Source organism: Elaeis guineensis, chromosome 2, assembly GCF_000442705.2.
Source record: "Elaeis guineensis isolate ETL-2024a chromosome 2, EG11, whole genome shotgun sequence".
NCBI lineage: Eukaryota > Viridiplantae > Streptophyta > Magnoliopsida > Arecales > Arecaceae > Elaeis > Elaeis guineensis.
In genome coordinates, this window is record NC_025994.2 from 96,651,931 (window position 1) to 96,675,444 (window position 23,514).

Here is a 23,514-nt window from a genome sequence, read left to right on the forward strand (position 1 = left end):
GAACTTGTATAAATATAAATGACTCTCTATTACTTAATAAAACTATATAAATAATAGTTATGGCTTCTTCTTCTTAATAATATTGTTGAAATAGAATTTTTTTTCTGTTGGTGCAATGAAAAGTAATAATACAGTCATAAAAAGTCATAAAAAACAAACAAAATATCATTAGAGCTATCAGAAAATCATATAAACTAATCAGAAGTAATATAGAAGTTTTTTTTATGCATCCTATAGCATTCGGATAAAAAAATATGACTTTCTATCTCTTGATTTGACATCATATAACCTTGTATGACTTCCTATTTTGTCAAATGAGTGTTCTAGAGCCATAAATCACTTCATATAAGCTTGTATGAATATAAATAACTCTCCATTACTTAATAAAACTACATAAACAATAGCTATAACTTTTTCTTCTTAACAGTATTACTAAAACGAAGCTTTTTCTGTTAGTACAATCGGAAGTAATAATATTACCATAAAAAGTCATAAAAAACAAACAGAATATCATAAAAGCTATCGAAAAATCATATAAATCATCAAGAAGTAATATAGAAGTCTTCTTTTCGTATCTTATGACATTCAGATCAAGAAATATGACTTTTTATCTCTTGATATGACATCATATAGTCTTGTATTACTTTCTATTTTATCAAATGAGTGTTTTAAAGAAATAAACCACTTCATGTAAACTTGTATGAATATAAATAACTCTCCATTACTTAATAAAACTGTATAAATAATAGCTATAGTTTCTTTTTTTTAACAGTATTGCTGAAATAGAATTTTTTTTTATTGATGCAACAGGAAGTAATAACACTACAAAAAAATAGAGTATTAGTGACGGCTTTTAGTGACGACAAAAAAACCGTCACTAATAAAAATATTTACCGACCATGTTTTACGATGGAAACAAATCCTATCGTCAAAAGGTCGAAGACTTATTACTTATTTAGTTATTAGCGATAGCACTATCGTAGCTATAAATTAAATTTTAAATAACCAGTAATAGCGATGACTTTAGCGATGGAAGCTAGCTGTCGCTAATAGTCTGCCTTAAAAATAGCCTCTGTCCCCAATCTCTCTGTTTCATTTTCCACCACCGCCCCCTTAATCCCTCGCCTCCGTCACCATTTTTCCCCCTTCGTGTCGTCGGAGGCCCCATCCCTGCGCTTGAGCCCCTGTGCCGCCATCCCCTCGGATCCGACATCCTCGCATCGAATCGATCATCCCCGAGCCCGTGCCTCCCTCTTATTTTCCTAGCATAATCGGAAGCTCATCGGAGCCACTATCCCAGCACCCTAGCCTCCCCCTTCTTCCTAGCCTCCCCCTTCTTCCCCTGACATCATCCCCGCATCGGATCGACCTTCCTCTCGTGGGATCCACTATCCCCGCCTCCCCCTTCTTCCCCTGCTGCACCGCCGGAACACCGTACCGTAATACCTCGTCGCCTCCTCTTCTTCCCTGCGCCACCTAGTGAGTATTAGCGACGGAGACAGCGACGGAGCTATTGCCACACGCTGATCTATCTTTAAATTTTAATATTTAAATTTAGATTTATAAAATTTATTTAAATTTATAATATTTGATGTAATTTGTGCATGGAAAGCACATTCTCAATTACGGATAAGATCTGAGCAAGCACCACTGCCATATGAAATATTGTATTTAGTGGTGCTCTCAGGAGGTGGAACCACTCTGGAGAGCTCTCCAATGAGAATAATCCTGCCTTCAATAGCAGGGGTTCGAGATCGAGCCACTATCGAACCACCTCTGACTCGCTTATCTACTCTGATGATGGTGGGAGCATCTCGATGAATTCTTCGGTGACCAATGTGCTTCCGATGGAGAACATCTGCCCTTCGAAGATGATCGGTAAGATCCGGACAGCGACATGATGAGCTTGCTTTCGATCCATCATAAATGATATGGACTGATCCGCTTAGATTCAGACCAGACTTGAGACTCATATTTTAAAAGATTCTAGAGCCTAGGCCCAGTCTGAAGCTCGAAAAAAAATTTCGGACCAAGCTCAAGGAAGGGCGTGGCTTGACCCAGCCCAACCTGTTTCTAGCCCTATTTGTAATGTTGCTCGGTGCTTTGAAAATTCTTAATTTAAAAATTTTAAAAATATTACATTGTATAGAACCATAAATCTATCTTTTGATTAATATACATATTCTACGGCATCCATATATTTATATATTTTTGTACGAATAGAAGAATTATGTATATTAGTCAATTGATTATCCAGTATGGATAGTTTGAAAAATATAATTAATTCTATATGTCATTATACTAATCAAACAGTATGGTGAGGGTTTGAAAAAAATTTTGGATAGTATTTTTTTTAGTTCTCCTCACACATCTTACGTCATGTGGGAGAGAACTAAAGGGAGATGCTATCGAAATTTTTTTCAACCCTTATTGCATATCGTTTGATTACTGTACTTGACCTATAGAATTAATATAATTCTTGAACGAGATAAAATCTCCTATACCTATTAGTTGATGATAGGATGCAATTATTATATAAATCATTTAAAATGATAAAATAATCATTTAGCAATTGCCTTGTATTCATATATGCAAAATCTTTAGATAGTGTGCTATAGACCATAGTTGTATGGACCGTCGAGTAATCGACAGGATAATTTCTACTGAATATAAAGAGGGTGTAGAGTTATTTTGTGACTATGCTTTTAGGAATGCAGCACTCTTACATCAAAAGTGAGCTCATTGCTCTTGTAAGAGATGTGGCAATAGAGAAATGCTTGATAGAGATACAATGACTATCCATTTATATAGAAGTGGATTTATGCCCAACTATAAGCATTGGTACTTGCACGAGGAGATGTGGGAGACAATTGCAAGGATTAAAAGTGAGTAGGATAGAAATATAGATAGAATGGTAGATATTGTTATGGATGTTACTGGTTCTGAATTTAATTGGGATGTGAAGGACGATCCAAAAGCTGACAGCGATGATTTCTATCGTATGCTGAGAGATGTTAATGAATCACTATGGTTAGAATGTGAAATACACACTGTATTATCTGCTGTGCCAAAGTTGTTGAACTTGAAGGTCGAGTATAATATGATAGTTAATTGTTATGATAAGATTGTAGCAATCATAAAAAAATACTATAGAAAGATGAGAAATTTGTTGGGAGTTTCTATGCTTTAAAAAAAATGATAAAAATGTTAGGCATGGAATACAAGAAAATAGAAGTATGTCGTAATGATTACATATTTTTCTATAAAGAGGATCAATTGAAAAGCTCATGTGATGTATACGATGAAAGGCGATTTAAGCCAAGACAAGAGGGTAGGAATCAAAAAGATATATCATACAAGGTTCTTCGATACCTTTTCCTCACTCTTAGACTTAGGAGGCTCTACTTATCCAAGAGTACTGTCGAACAGATGAGATGATACAAAAAAAAATTTGTAAGCACTCTGATATGATGACTCATCCATCAGACAATAAGGCATAGAAGAAATTTTATGCTTGCCATCCTTTATTTGCTCAAGATCACATAATATCAGATTGGGTCTATCTACCGATGAGTTTACACTACTTAGTCATGCAGCGGCTTCTTATTCATTCATGTTAGCCAATCTTTATTACTTCATATAATCTGCCGCCTAGGATGTGTATAAAAAAATATAACATCTTTTTTATATTAATTATTCCTGAACTATGATAACCTGATAGAAGCATTGGTATATATCTAAGACCTCTTCTTAATGAGTCAAAATTCTTATGATCTGATGGCATACGTATTTTTGATGTATCGAAGAAGTAGAATTTTGTAATGAATGCTATATTAATATAGGCCATTAGTGATTTTTCTACTTATGGGATGCTATCAGAATGGAGCACTCATGAGAAGCTAGCATGTCCCTATTGCATGGAGAATATAAAAGTATTTCAACTTGAGCATGATCGTAAGTCCTGCTGGTTCGATTGTCATCGTTAATTTTTCTTCAAACATCATCCTTTTCGAAAGCAACAAAACAGTTTCAGAAGAAATAAAATAAAGAAGGATGAGGCACCCCCATGACTTAGTGGTAGGAAAGTGTTTCAGAGAGTATCCCAACTGGAGAAGTCTAGTTTAGTATACTATTTGATAAACAAAAATCTCGAAGATTTGATAGAACTCATAACTAGATGAAGCGCAGCATATTCTGAAAATTACCGTACTGATCCATCAATTTGATCCGTCATAACCTTGATGTCATGTATATTGAAAAGAATGTATTCGATAATATTTTCTATACTGTTATGGATGTCAATGGCAAGACGAAGGACAACCCCAAGGTTTGAACAAATATGAAGAACATATGTAAGCATCATCTATTAGAGCTGGTTGAGGTGTCTCTAGAAAAAATTTTGAAGCCGAAAGCATCTTATACCTTAATAAGAAAGCAGTTGAAGTACGTATGTAAATAGTATAAAAATCTTAAATTTTCAGATAATTATGCAAATAATCTAGCTCGATGCGTCAATATCAAAGATTGCAGGTTCTATGGGTTAAAGAGTCATAACTGTCATGTCTTCATATAATGATTACTCTCATTGACTTGGCATGATCTTTTTCCCAACCCCATATGAAATTCTTTGACCGAGCTTAGTCTTTTCTTTCAAGATATTTGTGCTATCGAACTATCCGCTGACTACATCTCCAGTCTCGAGGCTAGCAGTGTAAAGACTATATGTAAGTTGGAGAAGATATTCTCTCTTAGTTTTTTCGACTCCGTGGAGCACCTCGTGATTCATTTGACTATGAAGCTAGGATTGAGGGATCAATGTAGTATAGGTAGATGTATCCATTTGAAAGATACATGTACAATCTTAAGAAGAAAGTGAAAAATAATGCTAAAATCGAAGGTTCTATTGTGGAGACTTACATAATTGAAGAAATTTCTAATTTCAGTCGATACTACTTTAATCCTAGTGTGTAGACAAAGCTGACTCAAGTAGATCAAAATGATGGTGGTGGTGAGGGATCAGAGATGGAGATCTCAATATGTCTATCTCGCTCGTGAATTTGGATACGAGGTTCATCGGATATTAATTAATACTGAAATTCGACAGAACAAAGACATATGTTTTGCTAAACTGCGAGGAGATCGATCCATTTATTAAGTATCCATCATAATCTCAACTCTTCAATCACTTATTATCCTATACTTATCTTATGCATGTATAGGTAATATGATGAAATGCTAAGACAGGACAGTTTGAAGCTAAGCGAGGAATCAATTTTCACGCAGCGTTCACTGAACTTTGCAAATTGATTCCATTAATTGGTAAGCAACCATTGTCATTTCATTTATTTTAATTTTTTTTAATTTATTTTTTTATAATATGCAGATCATGCAAAAAGATGAATCCATACCTGAAAAGCTAAGATCATTAGGTTATAGATCAATAAAATACATGACACATTATAATGGATGTAACGTAATTAGTTTTAAATTTCACATCCAATAATATGAATATCATAAAAATATAATGAACAGCGATATGTGTACATAGGACAACTGATGGGCAAAGACGGAGAGTGACTACTATAAAATCTTCGAAGAAGTGATCAAATTGATCTATTTTGAAGATAATAGTATCATTCTATTTAAATATCGATGGTTTGATAACATCAATTGTATGAAGGTTGATTCATGATACAGACTTATTGAAATCAAACATGGAATAAAAATATATATCAATGACTTTTTTGTGCTAGCTCAACAAGCTGTTCAAATATATTATACTTATTTTTCATCAAGAGAGAGAAGAAAGAAAGATTGCTGGACTGTATGTAAAATTAAGTCACGAGCCGTTCGTTATGAGCTCGAAGAAAAAGAGTCTCATTTATCAGAATACTTTCAGAAGGATGAAACAGTAAGAGTTCATCAGCCTTTAATAGACATAGAGTTGGATGCTCCAGAAATTCTCCTACATGATGGCCCACATGAAGAGGTAGATTATACTGAGTTTATTTTAAAAGACAATCCTATCCAAAAATATGAAGAAGAAGAAGAAAATGAAGAAGTGAAAGAAGAGGAGGAATCGGAAGAAGAATCTGAAGGGTACCAAACATCTGGAAAAGAAGATGAGTAGTCAACCCGAGGAAGAAAAAAGTCGACTCTAAGGATAAAAGAGTCAACTCTGACACACTGGAGAAGACTGACACATAGTAGGAGTCGACCCCATGATAGATGGAGTCAACTCCTGAATAATTGAAGTCAACCCCAGAACAGATGGAGCCATTTTTATCTTTGTGGTATGCTTGTTTTATTTACTTTTCATGCTTGCCTTGCATCATTTTAATTATTAATCCATGAATCTATTTATTTTTATTTGCAGAGATTATAGGATGACTACTTATAGAGAATGGAGCCGTAATAGCCAAGGATTGAGTACCAGAGGATAGAGCTCCAAAAGAGAGAGCTCTCGTGCGGCCAGCTCATATGGTTCTGCAGCACCCACACCATGGGATAAAATCTAACACTATAAAAATTCTCTATTAGATTATTTTATTTTTTATTATCTAATATAATATTCTTGATAACCTTTTACTACTCTCAGGTTTGGACGATGTGGGATCTCCATTGACCCCACAGTCACACAGAGTAGCGGCCAGCTCTGAGCCTCAACGTCGTAGTAGAGGATCCATCAAGCTCACGGCACCTCCGACTCGACCAGAGGATAGAAAGCTAGTACACATTCAGAGCTGTATGTAATTACTAGATCTTCGAGGAATATGTTTAAAAAATTTTAACCATTTAAAATCAACATTAATTGTTCAAAATCAATTTTACAGGATATTTAGGGAGCCTGAAGTATCTCGTGTGGTTATCGAGATTGTCCGACGATTGATGCCAGGATCGATGAATGAGTTCTCTAGTTGACCGTCAAGGGCTCGTGATGCTGTGTGGGAGATATTCTTGATAAATTAAAGATGTTTAATTTTTAAATTTACGATATATTTGTATTCCATTTATTAATACATGCCATCCTTTATTTGCAGTCATACTATCAATTTGAAACTCCTCAAGATGAGGAGACTGGTCGTCGGACCTTCGAGGAGGTCACCACACATCAACTTTGGGATGGACTATACCACCTCAGGCAGTCCACCATTGAGTTCTCCAGTTACGAGTCACCATCGCATTGAAAGTCTTTCACGGATCACCAGATGTGGGGGGACATATGGAGGCCCTTTGTGACCAATGAAGCAATGAGAAGTACTCCAATAGACGGTAGAGGGCCCGACAGAATCGAACCGCCTAGCAAAATTTGATCAAGCACACTGCAGCTCCATTAGCACAATATCATAGCAGAAAGATTGATAAAAATTCTATACTTATATTAATCTCATATTTAGTTGATCATATATTTATTTTTATTAATTTAATTTTATTATTTATTATAGACACGATAGCTGAATCATGCACCATCCCAGCTACAGTTGTGAGAGGCTGCATACCAATCTAGGAGGACTGATGATTACTTAGATTCTAGATCCAGACGGATCGCGGTAACTTAAAAGATTATTTATTAAGTTTTTATATGTATTGATATATATAATAGCACTAATGAATTTCTAAACTGCATAGGTAGATTATGTGTAATACATCGTAGCACGGCACAGTGAGGACCTGTCCTCTCAGTCCCTCCTTAACTTCGAAGGATGGCTCAGGGCCATCGAAGGAGTTAGTAGGAGCTAGGTCATAGGGTTTGGACATAGCTTCGATCCTCCAACAGTTGCTGGTTTTCGATGTCCTTCTCTCAGACCTCGATGACCCAAATATGGAGTGATGCACATGTTGAGGAGGTCGTGTAGAGTCTTTTTTATCAACGATCTTAGAGCTTTCAGAATGCCATTCACGATATGATTGTTGAGATTCTCTGGGATCACATCTTCACAATCAGTTGAGTTCATTGTCATACCATCATAGTAGATAAATCAAGCAGTATTAATATTTTTTTTATTTATTTTAAATTTTTATATTTAGAAGCTTCACATATCTAGATTCGAGTCAAAAGAAGGGGATCTGAGGGTCAAAAGTCAATCTATCCATTCGATAGATGGGATGGAGGTTAGATACGTCCGTATCAATAATCCGTTCAAAAATCGAAAGATCAAAAAATATCCCTCCATATCGGTTTAGGCTTGAGATGAAAGGGAGGGATACCTAGAGGATCAAAATTCAATCTAACCATCTGATGGATGGACCGAGATGTTTATAGCTCTATATCATCGAATGAAACGTGTAAGAACAATCCGTTCGAAAATTAAAAGAGCATATCGAAATATATTCTTTTATGTCGGTTTAGACTTCCAGCGAGAAGGTAAAAATAATCAGAAGGTCAAAATTCAACTTAACCATCTAATGGAGTACTAGCTGAGGATGTCTATAGCTCTGTATCATCAAATGAAATATATAGGAATAATCCATTCGAAAATCGTATCGTACATATAAATATATCTCTCTGTAAAGATTTAGGCTTGAGACATATCAATTACTTTAGTTTTACGGTTTCAATTAATTTAGTTCTAAAATTATTAATAATATTTTATTTTTCTTTATTATAGGATGCTAAAACATCTGATGTTCATCCACCTACTGCTGTAGGAGATGCACAGAAGCAGGAGGAGGATCTCCATTGATTTTTTTTAGCTTTGATGTAATGTATTTAATATTTGAGTAGTGTTATTTATACAATTTAATTTTATTGTAATATATAATATTAATTTTTTATTTATGATGATGATAGTTAATTGTTAATTGTTATAATGTCTATAAATATATGCTGCTTGTTAATTTAAGTATAATAGATTTTAGTAAATATAATTACTTCTTAATTAAATTATAATAAATTTTAATATATATAATTACTAAAAATTATTTTTTAAAAAATTTATTATGAATGATGGCTGTTGCAATGATAATTCTGTCGCTAATTCGCAAAGGCAATTCCATCGCCAAAAAGTATTGACGACGGTTTATTAGAGATGGAGAAGTCATCACTAATTGATTTTTTAAATTTTTTAATTTAAAATCTTAAAAATATTGTAAGCGACGGAATATTATCTCTAACCACCATCGCTAGTATCAGTTATTAGCGTCGATGTTTTCACCGTCGCTAATACATAGTTTTAACGTCGTGCTTTTTGCCGACGGTATTTTAGCGACAACTTGTATCGCTAATATTATTAACGATGGTATTTTTGTTATTAGAGATGACATTTAGTCATCGCTAATAGTCAATTTTTTTATAGTATAATACCGTCACGGAAAGTCATAAAAAGCAAATGGGATGTCATGAAAGCTATCAGAAAGTCATATAAACCATAAAGAAGTAATACAGAAGCCTTCGCATCTTATGACATCCGAATCAAGAAATATGACATCTTATCTTTTAATATGACATCATATAGTTTTGTATGACTTCCTATTTTTTCAAACGAGTATTTTAGAAATAAATTACTTTATATGAACTTGTATGAATATAAATTACCCCCCATTACTTAATAAAATTGCACAAATAATAGCTATGACTTTTTCTTCTTAATAGTATTGCTAAAATGAAGCTTTTTTTCCTGTTGATACAACAAAAATTAATAATACTATCACGAAAAGTCATAAAATTAATAATACTATCACGAAAAGTCATAAAAAGCAAACGAGATATCATGAGAGCTATCGAAAAATCACATAAATCATCAAGAAGTAATATATTCTTTTCGCATCTCATGACATTCAAATCAAGAAATATGACTTTCTATCTCTTGATTTGACATCATATAACTTTGTATGACTTTCTATTTTGTCAAATAAATATTTTAAAGATATAAATCACTTTATATGAACTTATATAAATAAAAACGACTCTCTATTGCTTAATAAAACTATATAAATAATAGTTATGGTTCTTCTTCTTAACAATATTGCTAAAATAAAACTTTTTTTTTTATTGGTGCAACAGAAAGTAATAATACGGTTATGAAAAGTCATAAAAAATAAATAGGATATCATAAGAGCTATCGAAAAGTCATATAAGCAATCAACAAATAATTTAAAAATCTTTTTTTGACATTCTATGACATCTGGATCAAGAAATATGACTTTCTACTTTTTGATATGACATCATATAGCCTTGTATGACTTTTTATTTTATCAAATGAGTATTTTAGAGATATATATCACTTCATATGACCTTGTATGAATATAAATAACTGCTCATTACTTAATAAAACTGTATCAATAATAGCTATGGCTTCTTCTTCTTCTTAATGGTATGCTGAAGTGAAATTTTTTTTATGCAACAGAAAGCAATAATACTATCATGAAAAATTATAAAAAGCAAACATAATATTATAATGACCATCAAAAAATCATATAAGCCATCAAGAAGTAATATAGAAATCTTTTTTTTGCATCTTATGATATTCAAATCAAGAAATATGACCTTCTATCTCTTGATATGATATCATATAATCTTGTATGATTTTTTATTTTGTCACATTAATATTTTAAAAGCACATACCATTTCATATAAACTTATATAAATATCAATGACTCTTCGTTGCTTAATAAAATGATATAAATAATAGTTATTGCTTCTTCTTAACGATAAGAATACTACTGGATGGTATGTTGAAATAAATTTTTTTTTTGTTAATACAATAGGAAGTAATATTAAAGCGAGAATTTTAAAGGAGCTCGCATAGAAAGTGAATGCTGCTATTAAAAATTTTAAAAATATTTGAAAAAAATAAAATCTTTATAATTGATAAAATATTTTTTTATTTTTTATTTGATTATTGCATTGTAACAAACAATCTTTAATGAAGTGCAATTATTCTTTTGAATATAATTAATCTTACTGAATGTATTACTGTGAAATATGATAATTTAATATTTTTTCTTGTACAATATTTGAGAGTGAATACAGAAAGTTAAATATATATATATATATATATATATATATATATAATATTTTGACTATATGAGATTATTAATTTTTACAAGATGCCACGATAATTTAGTAGGCTTATTTCAATAAAAACTTATTTTAATATAATTTTTTCTATTTTTTTGACTTAGCAGATGTAATACAGCATATAAAGGATATCATAATTTTCTTTCGAAGTCATATATTATTATAGGATGTCATACATCTTTTTTATAGATTTATAATATGAAATAGGATGTTATAATATATAACAAGATATTATAATAATTTAGTAAGTTAATTTCAATAAAGACTTACTTTGATAATACACTTTTTCTGTATTACTTGACTTTTCGAATCTAATATAATCAATATAAGATGTCATAATTTTTTCTAGAAATCATAGTCATGTATTTTTTCATTCAGATTTATTTCATTTTAGCATTATATTGAAATAGATATTCAGGATATCATATTGCTTTTATTGATGTATTATATAATAAAGAACTCATAAAACAAATACTGAATGCCATCATAAAAATTGATAGCAAATTACATTCAGAACATCACATTGTGTTACAGACTATGACAAAATCATAATAATACATCATAAAATATTACTCCAAATGATAAAATTGTAATAAAAATTGATGAAAATTTATCAAATATATATTAATTCTTTGCTCTTTCATGTATTAAATGACTGCATATTTTAGCATCAAACTCATCTAATAATCAAAGGAGGATTGAGCGATTTCATTTGTTTGTTATACTACCTCCACTACTTTATGGAGAGCCGTCATTTATCTTTTAGCTAGTCTTTTACTATTTTTTTCAACCGATGGACCACCGGATGTCTTCTTTATAACTTCCTATGACAGCAATATTAGTTTCCGTTGCGCTAATAGGAAAAATTTTATTTCAGCAATATCATCTAGCAGTATGTCCTATCATTAAGAAGAAGCTAAAGCAATAATGATTTATATAAGTTCACATGAAGTGATTTATGCCTCTAAAATACTCATTTGATGAAATAGAAAATTATACAAGACTATATGATGTCATACCAAGATATAGAAAGTCAAATTTCTTGATCCGAATGTGATAGGATGCGAAAAGAAGACTTCTATTTTACTTTTTGATGGTTTATATGACTTCTCGATAGCTCTTATGACATTTCATTTGCTTTTATGACTTTCCATAATAGTATTATTATTTTCTGTGCATTAATAAAAAAAAAATTTCATTTCAGCAATACTGTTAACAAGAAGAAGTCATAGCTATTATTTATACATTTTTATTAAGTAATGAGAAGTCATTTATATTCATACAAATTTATATGAAGTAACTAATATCTTTAAAATACTTATTTGACAAAATAGAAAATCATGCAAGACTATATGATGTCATACCAAGAGATCAGAAGTCATATTTCTTAACCCGAATGTCATAGAATATGAAAAAAAAGGCTTGCATATTACTTATTAATGGCATATATGACTTCTTGTAGCTCTCATGATATCTCGCTTGCTTTTTATGACTTTTCGTGATAGTATTAATACGTCTGTTGCACCAACAAAAAAAGCTCAATTTCAACAATACTGTTAAGAAGAAGAAACTATAAATATTATTTATATAATTTTATTAAGTAATGCAAAACTATTTACATTCATATAAATTTATATGAAGTAATGTATACCTCTAAAATACTCATTTGATAAAATAGAAAGCCATACAAGACTATATGATGTCAAACCAAGAGATAAAAAGTTATATTTTATAAAGTGATTTATATCTCTAAAATACTTATTTGATAAAATAAAAAATTATACAATACTATGATGTCATATTAAGAGATAGGAAGTCATATTTTTTGATCCAAATATCATAGGATGCAAAAAAAAAAAATTATATTATTTTTTAATAGCTTATATGACTTTTCGATAGCTCTCATGACACATTATTTGTTTTTTATAACTTTCTGTAATAGTATTATTACTTTCTATTGTACCAACAAAAAAAAGCTCAATTTCAATAATACTATTAAAGGGAAGAAGCTATAACTATTATTTATACAATTTTATTAAGTAATGAGTAATTTATATTCATACAAGTTCATATCAAATGATTTATATCTTTAAAATATTCATTTGACAAAATAAGAAGTCATACAAAATTGTATGATATCAAATCAAGAGATAGAAAATCATATTTCTTAATCTGGATATCATAAGATGTGAAAAGAAGTCTTCTATATTACTTCTTGATATCTTATATGACTTTTCAATAACTTTTATAATATTTCATTTATTTTTTATGGCTTCTCATAATAGTATTATTATTTTTGTTGCACCAATAAAAAAAACTTCATTGCAGCAATATTGTTAAAAAAAAGCAATAGCTAATATTTATGTAATTTTATTAAGTAATAAAAAAATTATTTATATTTATACAAATTTATATGAAGTGATTTATGCCTTTAAAATATTTATTTGATAAAATATGAAGTCATATAAGGCTATATGATGTCATACAAGAGATAAGATGTCTTATTTCTTGATCCGAATGTCATAGGATGCAAGAAGAAGACTTTATATTACTTTTTGATGATTTATATGATTTTTTGATAATTTTTATGATATTTCATTTACTTTTTATGACTTTCTGTGACAATATTATTAATTTTTATTATACCAACAGAAAAAAAAACTCTATTTCAGTAATACTGTTAAGAACAAGAAGCCATAGCTATTATTTATGCAATTTTATTAAGCAATAGATAGTTATTTATATCTATTCAAGTTCATATGAAGAGATTTATATCTCTAAAATATTCATTTAACAAAATAAAAAATTATACATGACTATATGATATCCAATCAAAAGATAGGAAGTTATATTTATTGATCTGAATGTAATAGGATATGAAAAAAAGACTTCTATATTTCTTCTTGATGGTTTATATAATTTTCTTATAGCTTTAATAATATCTCATTTGTTTTTTATGATTTTCGTGACTGTATTATTACTTCCTATTGCACCAACAAAAAAAAACTCTATTTCAACAATATTGTTAAGAAAAAGAAGCAATAGCTAATGTTTATATAGCTTTATTAAGTAATAGAGAGTCATTTATATTCATACAAATTCATATGAAGTGATTTATGCCTTTAAAACACTCATTTGACAAAATAAAAAGTTATTCAAGACTATATGGTATCATACCAAGAGATAAGATATCATATTTCTTGATCTGGATGTTATAGGATGCCAAAAAAAAACTTCTATATTATTTCTTGATGGCTTATATAACTTTCTAATAGTTATTATGACATCTTGTTTGCTTTTAATGGCTTTCTATAACTATATTATTACTCCTTATTGCACTAACAGGAAAAAACTCCATTTCAATCTACCAACGTATTAACTCTGTTTAACTACTTAAGGAGTAGCAGTAATTAAGAATTTATAAAAAAAATCTATAGAGAAAAAAATAAATCTTACGGATACAAAATATTATCTTGAAACAGTTAGAACAAGCAAAATATTAATGTAACCTCGAATGTACATGGCTCACTATAGAAAAATCTTAGATATCTGATGCTCAGATAGAAATAGAACGAATTGAGGTAGAAGAAAGAAAAAATATCATTCAAAATAGCCATCATTTGAACAAAGTAGAACAACTGAAAGTGTTTTGGAGTAAAAAGATATTTTGATCAATTCTAAATTTTCAAAATTAAGCCCTACTGTATTAAATTTTTGCAGCATTGAAAAATCATGCAGCTTTCATTATTAAGTGCGGTGTCAGATGTTGAGTTGATGGCTAGAAGGGATATTTTCTCTATGCTACATAGATCAATCAGCGATCGCGATACACTCCACATCATTTTTGCTGCACCGCATACGGTGCACAAAAAATTATTCAAGAGAGGAAAAAAGAACACACACACACACACACACACACATATATATATATATATATAAGTCTAGATAGGATTTTCTTTTTCTATTTTTTGTTTGAATAACATCATACAGCCGGATATAGTTTAGGATGATGACTCTGACCATCAAGCTTCAACAAATCCTGTCTTTAAAAAACAAACAATTCCAGATATTCAATATCATCAAAATATCACCAGTATATTACCAGGGGGCCTCTTAGAAAGCTAATTGTATGGTGATTAACGAGCAACATTTGTAGAGTTCTGTTATTACAATTTACTATTTTATACACATACATATACACATACACATATCTACATACATACATACATATATAGATATATATATAATATATATACATACATACATATATAGATACATGCATATATATAGATATATATACATGTATGTGTGTAGATACATATGCATATATATACATGTATGTGTGTGTAGATACATACGCATATATAGATACATATATACGTGCGTGCGTGCTTATATTCACATTTATATTTATATATTATAGGAGCCCAGACAGGATTTTTTTTTTCCATTTTTTGTTTGACTAATATGATATAGCCAGATTTAGTATAGGATGATGACTCTTACCATCAAGCTTCAACAAATCCTGTCTTTAAAAAGCAAACAATTCCAGATATTCAATATCATCAAAATATCACCAGTATATTACCAGGGGGAGCCTCTTAGAAAGCTAATTGTATGGTGATTAACGATCAATATAATATTTGACGAGCAGCATTTGTAGAGTTCTGTTACTACAATTTACTATTATAATACTGATGAATAGGACCAATTTCTCCACATCAAACTGATAATCCATTTGGCTTCCAGAGATATACCCATCGTGCATATGATCACCTTATTAGTAAATAGGATGAAAAAATAGGTGGTGGGAAGATGATATGGTTCTGCCTCCCATTACTGAGCTGCAGAGGACTGGTGGCCTTCCTAGGCCCAAAGGGGATTGCTCATTCTTTCGTTAATGGCCAGGAAGAACATGCTAAGATCTTTCGGCTTTAACAGGCAGGAGGTATTTAAACACGGTCTAATTGAAAGAGAGAATGCAAGCGAGAAAAGAGTAACTTATCTGAACACCTTTCCGTCGTGCATCTTCGCGTGCCCCGGTATCCAAAAGGGGAAAGTTTATGAGGGAGAACATATTAGAGGATCCAAATTGGTAGGAATTTTACACGGTTCCATTTAAATGTACTCATCATTACAAAAATTACAGCATTAAAGACTTAAAGAATTTGTTTCTGGTTTTTTAAAAGCCAAAAAGCCATTTGATAAACAGATGGATAGGAAAATCAAGAACTGAAGGTCAAAATATTTAAAAAAAAATGTGGATGGGTCTTGTTCAAAATAGATAATAAATGGTTGATGTGGCCCCTGAAATGCACTTGAACAAAATTCAACATGATTACATGGCCTATCGGAGTTTTGCCAAGAATACATTGCAAACATCTGCTTAATTATAATTCACTCATTTAGAAAAGGAATGCCCATCAAAGGATTGAATATCAAAGGAGAAAATACGTTGGAAGGCAGTCCAGAAAAAATAAGGTCTGACTAGCCACATGAATTAATAAAAAATAAGGGCCACTAATTTTTCTTCGATGACAACAATAGTATCTAAAGCATTTTTATATGTCACACCACCCACCACTATCTAAAGCATTTATATATGTAACACCACCCACCACGACCCCAAACCAAAGAAAAGCATTTTTATATGCTATTTAGAAAAAGATAGAATGCAAGGTCATATTAGTAATATCCAATGACATCTAATGTTGATTCCAATGGTGATAGTGGTTAAGCAATAGTTAACTTGGAGGCAGGCATATCTTTAAGAGTTGTAAATGAAGATTCTATTTCTACATATGGCCATGCTCTGTCCCTGAAAGGTTCTCCTCAAATTCATTGTTGACAACTTATAAATTTGCTTGGATCACGCCTTCATATGGACAGCTCTGCAAACCATCTCCGGTAATCGTGCTTTGTATTCTCCATACATATATTTTACTACTTTCCATCTAAATATCCTCTTCTCTGATAAGCTCAGTGTGTGCTGTCATTATAGGCTAATGTGCCAAGTTATATTAGACGGTCCTATTCATTAGGATGGAGTAGCTGCTGGAAAGCATCATTTACATGCAGCACACATGAAACATCTCGTAGCCACATACATATCCACTAAGAATACGTTGCACTAATTTATCCTCACAAATACCATTTTATTTCCTAGCAGAGCCACATAAACAAAACAACAATTTCCAGATATCTGTTTGCCATCAAATATGAGCAGGGATCCATATATTTGTATTTCCTAAATCATAACCAAGAACTTTCCAAATGAATTATGTACAACTGATTTTTTCGCAAAATTCTGCCAAAATCCATGTTTACTACCTACTCATGTTAAAAACTCATTAAAATAATATATAAATCAGAGACAATATAGGCAACTAGGTATCTTCAGAATCAGTAACCATCTATATCTGAGTATTGTGAAAGTGTAATATGAGAGTGGATTCATCAGTGGCTAGTACCTCAGCTGGTTGGTACCCATCTCTCCAAGTGAGAGGACATAACCATTATATATGTGTGTGAATGCGTGTATGTATGTGTGCGCAAGCAAGAGAGAAAGAGGGGGGGAGGATTTGAAAGCTTGGCATAGATCAAATACAAAATTATGGTATGAGAAAACAGAAAAGAAGTGAAACAGGATCTTAATAGATGAAGATGTACCTTTCCAGCAAAAATATTAACCAGCATGCTTCAGTCTATTTTGTTGTTTCAAAATTTAGTCATTTTCTTTTACCCTTTATTATCTAGAGCACAACACCATTAATATAACCCATGGTTTGCAATCTTGGTACTTGACCCCATACCAGCATCACGCTTGCACGGTGTTCCAGTACAGGGGTCAGTTCGTGGGGTGTACCAAGTCTCACTCCGATACCCATGGTGCAGGGCAGTACTCACTGGTACAGTGAATCTAGGTCTAACCACTACTAATGATACATAAAATAAGTCCATTCTAAGAGAATTTGATCCAAATTAATTTGAATTTTACGCGAGTATTGCTTTAACTAATTTGCAGGCTTATATGCTAGTATAACAGCCTTAGGAAAAAAAATATCCACTGATATTAGTTATTCAGCCACATTTCCTGCATTTTCTGTCATCACGAATTTATGTCAAGTGCATGAAACAATTCTCCAAAAAATTCTCCAAGCATCTGATCCGTTCTTGGTGCACGCTATTGAAAGCTTTTGACTTCCGTATGAGTGAAATAACTGAGCAATGCACCCAACAATGAATAAGTAGCAGGTTCCTCATCAGTCGTCACATTTTTAAATTCATTTTACTAACCTTCCATTGTCACAAACCTACACGGACTCTGGGCCAAGATTCTTGCACCCTGCTATTATTTTCATAAGGTCAATCAAAATAACAACATTTACAGATGCAATAACCAAGAAGCACTTATCTGTCAGTCCAATGACTCACTATTAGGCATAACCATGTCCCCCTTAAGTCATCGTTAAAAAAAAAAAAAAAATGTATTCAGCTGCTGTTTAAATATTTAACCTATAGTCATATGCTACAATATTTGATATCAAGACTACTTATCTTGGTCCATGCAAAAGTTCAACTCTGTTCATGCGTGCCACATGCTTTAAATTAAAATTCATTTTACTAACCTTCCATTGTCACAAACCTACACGGACTCTGGGCCAAGATTCTTGCACCCTGCTATTATTTTCATAAGGTCAATCAAAATAACAACATTTACAGATGCAATAACCAAGAAGCACTTATCTGTCAGTCCAATGACTCACTATTAGGCATAACCATGTCCCCCTTAAGTCATCGTTAAAAAAAAAAAAAAAAATGTATTCAGCTGCTGTTTAAATACTTAACCTATAGTCATATGCTACAATATTTGATATCAAGACTACTTATCTTGGTCCATGCAAAAGTTCAACTCTGTTCATGCGTGCCACATGCTTTAAATTAAAATGAATAAAGCAATTACAACAATCACCAACAGGAGAAAACTTACTTCAGGTCCTCATGCCATTGCACTCTCAACGATCTTAGTATATAAAGATTGTCGATTTCCAGAAACAATTACCTGACAAAAATACCAATTCGAATTTAATATGTTATAGTTTTTGTAATATGAAATAAGAATGAGATGAGATTACTTTTCTGCAGCTTGCACTTTTAGTGCTAAGCGTTGTATTAGTTATCTCTCTGATCATGGGATTTTGACACTAAGTGCCATCAGAGTGGAGACAATTTCTTGGGAGTTGCATAAACATCATCACAAGCTAAAATTGGTCAACATTAGAAAAAACAAAAGCATAAGGTCACACTATTATCCGCTCTCCAACATTGACCTATAAAGGGTAAATGTATTACTTAGCAATGGGTAGCCAGATGGTACTCGCTAAGACTGAGTTGTAAAGGGTAAGGTACTACTCAGCAATGGGTAGACAGATGGTATCCACATACATTACTAATGTAAAGTTCTATAATATTTGTAAGGCAAGATAAGAGTGGAAAAATATTGCTTTCTGCAGTGGAAACAATATTGAGCCACAAACAATGGAAACAATATTGTTGCACTTTTAGGTGCTTAACATCATAATCATATCTCTAATCACAAGATTTTGATACCAAGTAGCACAACAGTGGAAACAATATGTTGAGAGTGGCATAAACTCCATTACAAGCTAAAATTGGTTCAACATTAGCAAAAAGTAAACACAAGGTCACACTCTCATCCATGCTAAAATATTGAGCCACAAAGGGTAAATATACTGCTTAGCACCGAGTAGCTGGATGGTAACCCCCTGCACTACTCTCCAAACAGGGAAATATTAACCATATCAAACAAAAGCCACTACATAGTTATAAAATATAAAAAATAAAATTTGACCTTTGTAACAAAATTCAGACTGAGTCATTCTGAGATCTTCACATAATTCAAACTGGGCCATTCTAAGATCTATACGCTATCTACCAGCAAATTAATCCATTTATTATGAAAGACAGCAAATGTAAAGATAGAATGAATCCATTCTGTTTCTTGGGATCAAAAAAGCATAAGAAGAAGAAATTCATTCAGCAATGCCAGTGGCAGCACCCAGCTCATCTACCAATCCCACAAGTCCCCTTCTTCTCCCTCTTTTCCTTCGAATACCTGTTCAATCTGAAATCTAACCCATATTAGTAATAGCAGAAGAAAATTTTATCTAATTTTTGAATCTTATGGTGGGGTTTTGTGTGAGCATGCAAACATTAAATCTGAACTATTCTCAGCGTGCCAAGTGCTGGAACTAGTGTCAAATATGACAGAAGCAATCTTAATATAACACCACAACAAATGTCAGTGGTAGAGAGTTTTCTTGTTGGGGGATGTGCAAGAAAGCAAGCAACTAGTCTGGCATCCCGAGTGCTGAGGACTAGTTTAAATTACATATGGACTTCCAACAAATGCTAGAATTATAGGTGATTTTTCCCCTGTTAAGGGATGACATGTAAGAACATTGGCTGCAAATTGGTTTTTGCAGAACAGGACACCTATAATTGCCCTGCCAACCACTAGAAAAGGCACGCAGAGGAGAGGAAAGAAGTGAATAAAGTGATGATGCAAAGTGCCTTTTCAGGAGAGAGGGCTATACCATGTTCCTGTTCAAGCCCTCTAAATAAATGTCCAGGATCTACTTTTCTCTCCCCTTTACATCTCTTCCTATTGTACTTTTGCCTCTAGTTATTTAACATTTCTGTGAGATATCTGTGCTACCATTACACTACCTAATTTATCATCCGCCGGCTAAAAGCATAACTAACATGCCACATGGCATGAGTTGACTGGTGAGAGCCACACGTGTTCGTCATTCGAGGCACCACCCTTCTGGGATGTGGCATACCAGCAATGCACCAATCCCTGCACCGAGTGGCAAACCGCATCCTGCAGTACATCAAAAGAAATAGAGAAATTATGAGAAGGACCCAGTTCTGCGGGTCTAATCTTGCTGTCCCTCTGACAGAGCTCCTTCTTAAATACCGTGTAGCCTTTTGCCTCTTTCAAAAGTGCATTTTTCCATGGCTGTTTCCTTTTTTGGTAAATACGAGGCTTTCAAACATAATCTTACTATTCTATTTGAGCTGTTGCGTTTCATTCTGAAATTGGAGCACAATCACTAGTATTGCATTGGCTTCAAGGCTAGAACTGATAGGGCCCTGTGCAACAAAATTTTGACACAAACTTAGAAATCACTCCAAAATTTAGGAAACATGAATGATACAAAATTTTTAGAAATTAGGTAGATGGAGAAAACATTCGACATTCAGAGCCCTAATGACTGTCGACACCTGGAGATCTACAAACGACACAGTTTTTTTTTTTTGGATGGAAAATAGAAGAAGTGAGACACTTTCCTCAAATTTTACTTAAATAAGCTATTTGCCATCATATAATTACATGAGGAGGAGAAAACATAGCCAGTGCTACAAGCTAGGAAGGGTTTGCCATCCAGGGTGAAAGTTGATTTACAACAAGGCACAGTTGTACAAAAGAAAAGGCAATATCGTTATTAGTGTTAGTCACTTAGTTTCCAGAAATAGGAGTGAGAGTGGATGCAGGGAGGTGCTTTTTTTTTAGAAAAACTTTTAGTAAGAAAGCACTTCAGAAGTTTGTGCAGGTTCAAGACTCAGAGAAGATTCCAAGCAGGATTGTTATCGTAGGTATAAGATTTCATACATGTTGAGTGCAGTACTAATTCACTATAAATACTCATGGTTCATGCCTCGCGCTACAGCACCATCTTAAAGGGAATTCTGTATGAGTATCTTTCAGTAGCGTGTCTCAAGTAAATCAAAATTACTGGCCGTTATCTACCAATTGCATATAACAACCATTACTCAAATGGTTCAAGGCACGAAAATAGTGCAAAACGACTCCCTAAACAATTTATAGTTCTATTGCCTTTTGGATCTACTGACTAGAATTACCACCATATGCCAATAAGCAACATAAAACACTGATTCCACCTGAGATTTCTGCAATAGAACTTAAAACATACTCATTGCCTTTCATAACTATTAGAGATCAGTTGCTCTCTTTTATTCCAAAATAAAACTGACAGCCATTAATAGAAATCCTAAGTGTGTTCACACATTTCAAGATAGAAGGAACAATGAAACTCTGCATAAATGCTAACATGTATGTTAGTCAAACTCCTGTTTATCAGAGGCTTCCGTGCTTGTTTGATATGCCTCAAAGGCTTAAATTAAGATGCAGATGTTAGCTGAAAAAGCAACCACCAGCAGACATCTTTAGTTCCCACCAATTTTAGTTCTCCATTTCATTTGCCATTCTAATATCTAGTCACCTTTTTGTTCCCTTGGTTCTGAAAATATTGCAAGCTTTCAATTGCAGATACTAATATAAATTAAATTAAAATATTAATTAGGAAAAAACTGACTAATTTCTATCAAAGCAACAAACTCAATATTAGAACATCTTCACATGTATGAAACCTGAAAAAGTGTTGGCCCACATAGACCAATTCAGCATGATAAAACTCTTATTGCTTTACCTTATCATTATGGTAAAGGTCACAGAGTAAGTTAAGATAACTGGTTCCACTAATTCCATTGTTTGAATGCTCAGCATACAACCAGCTCGACTCTGTAAAACAAATTCAAGTCTATAATTAAGTTATATTTGGGGTTCTCAGAACCCTAGCAACTATCAATGCAAGATTCCCACTGCTATCTTTCAATGGTCTCCTAGCTGTATGTATTCTTGGGGATCCGAAGAAAAAATTATCCAAAGAAATTAATTATAGTAAAGATATTAGAGAAACTTTGAAAAAATAAAATCTTTGTAGGGGAGAAGAAGAAATTCAAAGCAAACAAGGGGAGGAAGTGACTCAGGCGGGAGAAAGTGACTCAAATTCACCACTTAATCCACCAGAAGAAGAAGAAGAAGACCTAGGGCTCAGAGGCTCCATGGTATCCTTGAATGGATGATACTGAAACCAAAAGAGCTCTTCTGCTCAAGCAACCTCTCCATCCAACAATGGCCGCATACTGGTTGCCTGAAAAACAGCAGGCCTTCCAGAGTTGCCTTGCCCATCATTCCAGAAGAGAAGACCCAGGGCTCAGAGGCTCCACGGTACTCTTGAATGGATGAGACTGAAACCGAAAGAACTCCCCTCCTCAAGTGACCTCTCCATCGAACAATGACTGCAGACTAGCTGCCTGAAAAACTGCAGGCCCTCCAGAGTTGCCTTGCCCATCATTCAAGAAGAGAAGACAAGCAGAGGAGAGGAGAGACGAGATGGAAGTCTTTTCTTTTCTTTTTTTTTTTTGGTAAGAAAAAGGAGTGAGGGGGGGGCAACCAGCGTAGCTACCCCCTCTGACCATGAGGGGGGGCACTAGCGTAGCTACCCCCTCTGACCATGAGGGCCCCCACTCCGCTGGAGATTGTTCGATGCGAGATGGAAGTCATTTTCAAGAACAGCTTTAAGCTGCAAAAAGGCTGCATTTGG

The 23,514-nt window shown here is 32.8% G+C and overlaps 1 long non-coding RNA gene across 33 annotated transcripts in view; it reads right to left on the reverse strand.

Annotated features, from left to right (window-relative positions):
* LOC105051898 (uncharacterized) overlaps positions 1-23,514 on the reverse strand; it is a 32,004-nt gene that overhangs the window by 5,449 nt on the left and 3,041 nt on the right. For 10 of the 33 annotated variants that reach the window (XR_012138808.1, XR_012138816.1, XR_012138819.1 and 7 more), the window contains 4 exons: positions 22,955-23,504; positions 22,558-22,649; positions 20,771-21,199; positions 19,011-20,165 (listed from right to left, as the gene is read on the reverse strand). This is a non-coding gene — a long non-coding RNA (uncharacterized lncRNA). Of the gene's footprint in view, positions 1-15,467; positions 18,241-18,316; positions 18,369-18,648; positions 18,701-19,010; positions 20,166-20,770; positions 21,200-22,557; positions 22,650-22,922; positions 23,505-23,514 lie in introns of those variants that run through there. The other 23 variants (XR_012138839.1, XR_012138836.1, XR_012138837.1 and 20 more) reach the window with 13 other exon arrangements.